The sequence below is a fragment of the Marmota marmota genome, unplaced genomic scaffold (assembly GCF_001458135.2).
Source record: "Marmota marmota marmota unplaced genomic scaffold, marMar, whole genome shotgun sequence".
NCBI lineage: Eukaryota > Metazoa > Chordata > Mammalia > Rodentia > Sciuridae > Marmota > Marmota marmota.
This window is the reverse complement of record NW_026000005.1, coordinates 9,251,764-9,258,903: the sequence shown is the minus strand read 5'-3', so window position 1 is coordinate 9,258,903 and position 7,140 is coordinate 9,251,764. Positions and strand designations below refer to the sequence as shown.

General features: G+C 38.1%; 1 pseudogene; it reads left to right on the top strand.

Moving 5' to 3' along the window:
* The first annotated feature begins 6,048 nt into the window (after positions 1-6,048).
* LOC125618374 lies at positions 6,049-6,218 on the top strand (annotated as a pseudogene).
* Positions 6,219-7,140: the final 922 nt, after the last annotated feature.

Sequence of the window (7,140 nt, the reverse complement as noted above, 5' to 3'; positions counted from 1 at the left end):
CTCAAAAAAGAAAAACAAAAGACAAATAACAAAATGAAACAAAACAAAAACCTGGGGACCAAAGAAACTGAAAAAAAAATAGCACTGTAAAAGAGAAACCAAGTACTCTGCAGGGAAACAATCAGAAAGATGCATTGAGGGCATCTCACTGCAGGTTCAAAGGTGTGAAAGTGAAAACTCATTTGAAAGATTTTGAAAAACAGCATGGGCCACCTTACTCTCATAGGACAGAATGCCTAGGAAGCTGTTTCCCCATAATTTACTTCACCATGTTCATCTGCCAAGGCACTGAGAGGTCACTGCTGCTGTGGCCCATGGGGGCCCAGCTATAGCTTCTGCTGGCTGTAGACCTACTGTGGTCCATGTGTTACTGATTTTTCAGGCATGAAGAATGCAAGAGTTATGGGGGCAGGAAGGCTTCCACTGAGATTTCAAAAGAAGGCCTGTGAGTTCAGGCAGTGTGTCCCAGGGTCAGATTCCCTGTGGGCAGCCCTTGAAAGTATGATGTGTGAAGCTTTGAGAGTGAAGCCAAAGCTTCAGTGGAGACCCAAGGAAGTTATGGACTTTAGTAACATTGAACATCTTTTTGCCCAGGAAATCTATTGGCAGTGATCAGAACCTGCCATGTGTGCCATGAACAGCAAGGCCATAGGGCAGGGCTGCTCCAGTCTTTTGTGGTCCATATTCTACCACTGTGTGACCCAGAGGCCCGTTAGAACTATGGACTTAATGCTTGCCTGGCTGCATTTCCATATTGCTTTGGTCCCATCCCTTTTTTTTTTTTTATGCCCCATCCCTCCTTTTTTGAATGGGAATGTTTACCTAATGCCACTGTATATTGGAAGTTTGTAACTTGTTTTTGTTTTTGTTTTTGCAGGGGCTCACAGTTCAGAGATTTCATTGCGTCTCAAAGAAGACTTGGACTTGGATTTTTGAAAAATGATGGAACTGTTGAGATTATGCTGATTCTCAGGACTGAATGCATTTTGTATTGAAAGATGAATAAGAGTCTTTGGGTGTTACAAATGCAATGTTATGGTTTGAAAATGAAGTATCCCCCAAAGACTCATATGTTGAGAGTTTGGTTCCCAATGCAGCAAGGTTCAGAGGCAGGACTTTTGGGAAAGGATTGGATCATGAGAGCTCTGACCTTAGAGTGGATTAATCCATTTGATAGAGTAGTAATTTGTATGGACTAAAAGGAGGTGGTAGAATTGTAGGCAAGTAAGGCTTAATAAAAGGAAGTAGATCATTGGAGTATGACTTTGTTGTCTATATCTTCTTCCTGATTTCTTTCTCTTTCTTCTTCCTCATTCCCCATCTCTCTCTCTTCTCCCTGGCTGCCATGAGCAGTGCACCTTTTTCCTGTTATGTTCTTCCACCATGTATGGTTTAGATATTAGGTGTCTTCTAAAATTCATGCATAAGAAAATGGGAGAGAGTTTAGAGGTGAAATGATTGGGTTATGAAAGCCTGAATGTAATCAATGCATTAGTCTGTTAAAAGGGATTAACTGGGTGGTACCTGTGGACAGGTAGGGAGTGGCTGGAGGAGGTGGGTTACTTGAGGGCATGCTTTTGGGATACACACACACACACACACATATACCCCTATATGATATAGAGTAGAGCTTTCTGTGTGCTTCCTGGTGTGATGTCTGGAGCCACCTTCTTTCGCCATACTCTTTTTCCATGCTGTTCTGCCTCACCTCAGACACATAACAAAGCAGTTATCTATCTATGAACTGAAACCTCTGAAACTAAGAGCCCTCAAATCACTTTTTCCCCTCTTATGGTTCTTGTCAGGTCTTTTGGTCAGAGCAGCAAAAAAAATCTGACTAAAACATAAATTGGTACCAAGAAGTGGGGTTGGGCTGGGGTTGTGACTTAGTGGTAGAGCACTCATCTAGCATGTGTGAGGCCCTGGGTTCAATTCTCAGCACCACATAAATAAATAAAGGTATTGTGTCCATCTACAGCTAAAAAAGAAAGAAAGAAAGAAAGAAAGAAAGAAAGAAAGAGAGAGAGAGAGAGAGAGAGAAGTGGGGTCGTTGCTGTGATTAACCTGACCATATGGTTTAGAAGCTTTTGGAGCTTTTTGGAATTTGTGAGAGAGATTTTGTAAAGTTTAGTGATGAAATTTGGAAAGGCATTAGAATACTTTAAGTGGACCTTACTGTGTAACTCTGGTGGGAGTTCAGAAGACCAGAATGCCAAATGGAATAGATAGTAAAGAGGGCTCAGGAGGTTTCAGAAGAAAAGATGAAGTCTATTGGAAACTGGATTAGAGACCATTCATGTTATGTTCTGGCTAAAAATTTGTCTACATTTGCCCATGTCCTGAGACTTTCTGGGAAGATAAATTTGAATGTGATTAACTCCTTAATCTGGCAGAAGAAAACTTTTAAAAGGTGGCATGGATATTTCTGTCACTTCTAGTGAAGTGTATTGTGATAATCAGGAGCAGAAAGCAAAGCAGAAAAATTTGAAAGGTTTGCAGTTTAGCCAGAAAATAGTAAAACTGGTGCTAAGGAATGTGTGGTTGTTAAAGACACTAAAGAAATACTAAAGACCACCCAGAGACAATAAGAAAGATGGCTTGAGGTTATCTCAGGAATTGGCAAGACCACACCCATCTCAGACTCAAGGGTGTATTAGTAAAATTTCATTTGAGCAGAGACATGTGGGGCATTCTGCTTGCACAGGAGGGCCTCAGAATTTTTTTCAACATGGTCACAAACGCAGGTGCTCAGAGGCTGCTGCAGCCATGCTCCCTAAAGTCTTGGCTAGTGCTGAAGATGATGGCAGACCTTGGTGGCAACCATGAATGCAGGCTGCTGGAATTACTGGATCATGGAAGGCCCCCCACCCCCTGCCAACCCCAGATATCATAAGAAGATCTGGGAAGCCAGTCAAAGTGCAGCAGAGTTGGAGTTACTGGGGTAGCTGCTGAGAGGGCTGTGTATGGAGATGTGAGAAGGAAGCCAAAGCTGCAGGGGAGACTCCCAGATTAAGAAATTCCAGTACTGTGGGACATCTGCTGAGGAATGCTACAGGAACTGAGCAGAAACAAGCCAACTGAGAAGCCATGTGGGCTGCAAACAGCAAAGTCATAGGGATGGAATTGCACAAGCCCTTTGGAGAGAACATCAGGATGCCATGTGCTCTAGACACCAGACAAGGAACTCTAGGACATGTTTGCCTAGCTGGATTTCAGTTTTGCATTGGTCCCATTTCTTCTTTCCATGCCCCTATTTCTCCCTCATGGACTGGAAATATTTATTCTGTACCTTTGTACGTTGGATATGTGTAACTTGCTTTTGATTTTCACAGGAGCTCACACTAGGAGTTCACATTAAGTTTTGGTAAAGACTTTGGACTTGGACTTTTGGGCAATACTACAACTGTTAAGACTATGTCTTGAAAATGTACTAACTGTAGTTTGCATTGTAAGATGGGATGAGCTTTTGGGGGACAGGGGCAGAATGTTATGGTTTATATATAATGTGTCCCCAAAAAGCTCATGTGTAAAACAATGCAAGAAAGCTTAAAGGTGAAATGATTGGGTATGAGACCCTGAATCTAAACAATGCATTAATCCTTTGATAGAGATTCACTGAGTGCTAACTATTTGGCAGGTAGGCTGTGTACAGAGGAGGTGGGTCATTGGGGGTGTGCCTTTGAGGTTTATATATATATTTTGTTGCTGTTGAGTGGAGTTCCCTCTCTGTTTCCTGGTGCAATGTCCTTAGATGCATTCCTTCACCACTTATCTTCACCACATTTTTTCCTCATGCTACTCTGCCTTTCCTCTGGCCCAGAGAAAAAGAATTAGCCATCTATGAACTGAGATCTCTGAAACTATGAGCCCCCAAATAAACTTTTCCTTCTCTAACTAGTCTTGTCAGATTTTTTTGGTCACAACATGGAAAAAGCTGACTAAAACACAACATGACGTTTTACCTCATCTCAGGTCCAAAGCAATGAAGACAGCAGTCAAAATCCTCTGTGAATCAAGATAGGTCTTTCTTCCTCTAAGTTGTTTATGTTAAATATTTTGGTTGTGGTTATTTAAATCTGACTAATGTATCATTACATATCATCATGGAAATGCTCATTTAAAAAAATTGAGGTACTCTTTACTCACTTATTAAAGTGTCTAGAACATGTTAACAGCAAGTACTAAAGAGGATGTGTAACAACAGTAATTCTCATTAATTGTTGGTATTGATGCAAAATTGTACAACCAATATAGAAGCATGGCAATTTTTATGAAACTAAACATCATATTTCACTCATGTAATCTATGAACCATATTCCTTGGTTTTTATTCAGAGAAGTTGAAAACACATTTCCATTCATATGAAAATATGCACATGGATGTTTATAGCAATTATATTTATAAGTTCCCAAACTTGGAATGAACCATATGTCTTTCAGAGGTGAATAGACAAATATACTATGATACATCTATACAGTGAGTGTTATTCAATGCTTAAAAATGAAATATCCAGCCATGAAAATATGTAGAGGAAACGTAAATGCATATTACTAAATGAAATGGTCTGAAAGAGCTATATTATGTGTGATCACAACTAATTTTCTGGAAAAGGAAAACTTATGATGATTAAGAAGATCAGCAGTTGCCAGGGGCTTAGGGGGATTGAGCAATGAAGAGGCCAAGCTCAGAAGGTTTAAGACAACAAAACTATTTTGTTTGACTATATAAGTCTGTATACATGTCATAAATTTGTCCAAATCCATAGAATTCAAAGAGCAAACCCTAATATAAGCTGGCTTTGGATGGCACTGAAATGCTTATGTAAATTCTTCAGTTGTAACAAGTGATCAGCTTTGGTGGGAGATGTCAGTGATGGGGGTGAAAGGGAGCACCTAAGTTAGGCTAGGCAGTATACAGGGAAATTCAATTTTTCCCACTTTTGTTGTGCAACTAGCTGCTCTAAAATAATAAAGTCTTTTAAAATTCTTACTCAAATGATTAAAACAATGAATTTCTGTAAATGAGTTTTGATAAATGAGGTTTTCTGGTTAAATGTTCACATGGATAACAATAATAGCAAACTTTCTATCTTCTAGTTATTTTCTATCTTTTAATTGTTTATTATATTGATTCAAACTGGACGAGGTCTATAAACAGAGAAGCAATACTAACACTTGGGATTTGTGTAGTTCTTCATGCTTGGGGAGATTTTCATTCCATTCTTTTTTCCGATCCACTGAAGTTCACATGGAAATTATTGTCAGCATTTTCATTTCATAGGTAAAGAGGACACTCAAATTTTCTCCATTCAGCTTTTTAGAGTAAATTCATTTTTCTTGTGATATCTTTACCTTTAGCTCAACAATGAGTTTAATCAATCTAAAACGTTCTCTTAAATCCCTCTATTCAGAGTGCTTAGAAAAAACTGCAGGATATGACACTTGTGTAAGCTAATTTATAATTGTTAACTCTTAATCTCAGTTAAGAAAATGTGTGGATGGAAAGAAAAATGAAGCTATTTTCTAAAGTGAGTTTGGAGTTCAGGCATTTAAGCTGCAACTGAAATCTAGGCTCTTGTCCTGGACCATTTACTGCATTTATTGTATGTAACTCCTTTTTTATTTTTTATTTATTTATTTTTTTGTGTGGTTCTGGGGATTGAACCCAGGGCCTTGTGCATGTGAGGCAAGCACTTTACAACTGAGCTGTATCCCCAGCCCCCTATATAACTCTTTTTAATTGGTGATTTGGGTTGGCTGGAGGGTCCTATCTTCTCAGGTCTAGAAGACTTCTGAGTGAACTCAGACAAAAACTGCAAACTTGATTATCTTTCACTCAGTTTATCTTTTCCTGCAGTAACATTGACACTCAATCATGAGTTAGTTTCTGTCAATAGACATTTTAGAAAGCTTTGCCTCTTTGAGAATTTGTGTAATATCCCATATGATATATACAGCACCCAAATAAACCTAAGTCATTTGATATAGAATAGTCAGTGCCTGGAGTACATCCCTGAGGTGAAGACATTTCTCTGAATATCAAATGACTATTGCTTCTCGGCCTTTTGGCTAAGATCAAGTGTAGTATCAAATGACTGAATTTTCTTCTTTTTTTATTTTTAATTTTTTTTATGTGTCTCTCAGGATGAAACTTGGAATAGAAGGATTCTGAAGTGGCAAGATCAAGAAAGCACATATATCCTTAAAAACCAATTAACTTTTACATTTTTAAAGAATTATTTGTTGCCATACCCCCAATACAATTTTCAATCTATATAACATCTAGCAGGGTCAGATAAATATAATCTTATCTTTTTTTACTAGTAAGAGTCTTGTGTGCAAGTGTGGTTCTGTGTATGGTTTATGCACAGCCCTCTTGCCTATTTTCTCTCCATCACTTATCTGAATCCCATAGTGTCAAGCTGTCACAGATTTGTTTTATCTACCTCTTTGTGCTGTTGTCTCCTAAGAAATAGTTTTCTTTTTTTTAGTCACAGAGGAAAGAAAAACTCTCTATAACATTTATATATTGATTAAATAGACCAATTCTAACTTTTATCTTGGGATCCTCAAAGGTCTTCTTCTAAATAACTTAAAACATCTTGGCTATTCTCTCAAAGTCAGCTCTCTTCAAAGGAAGTTTTTCTATGACATTTTAGAGCTTCATGTGATTTTTAGTAACTTTTGAGTTAAGTTAAATGAATGAAGTTAAAAACATTGTTGAGTGTCATGTCATTGTAGAGCTTCTGTTTGAAGGATTTTTGCAAAATATCCCCTTAATACAAAGAGAGGAAAAAAGATTATTCTCAAAAAAGAATATGCCTTAACTTTTTAGTACACAACAATTAGATAAGGAAAAGCAGGGGTACAACGAGGGCGTAATGGGATTTCTTTTTGTATAGATTAGATGGCTAAGCTGGCACACACACACTAACTGTTGTAGGATAGAGGGTGCTTAATATTAGAGACACAAAACAGTCATTTTATTTTTCTAGTTTGGCACTTAGCCCAGACATCCTGTTGTGACAAGTGGATGATATAAACAACAACAACAACAGTAACAAAATATCAACTACTAACCTTAGTAACAGAAGTTAAACGGAAGAACTATGGGGTTAAGAGGTATTTTAAATATTATACA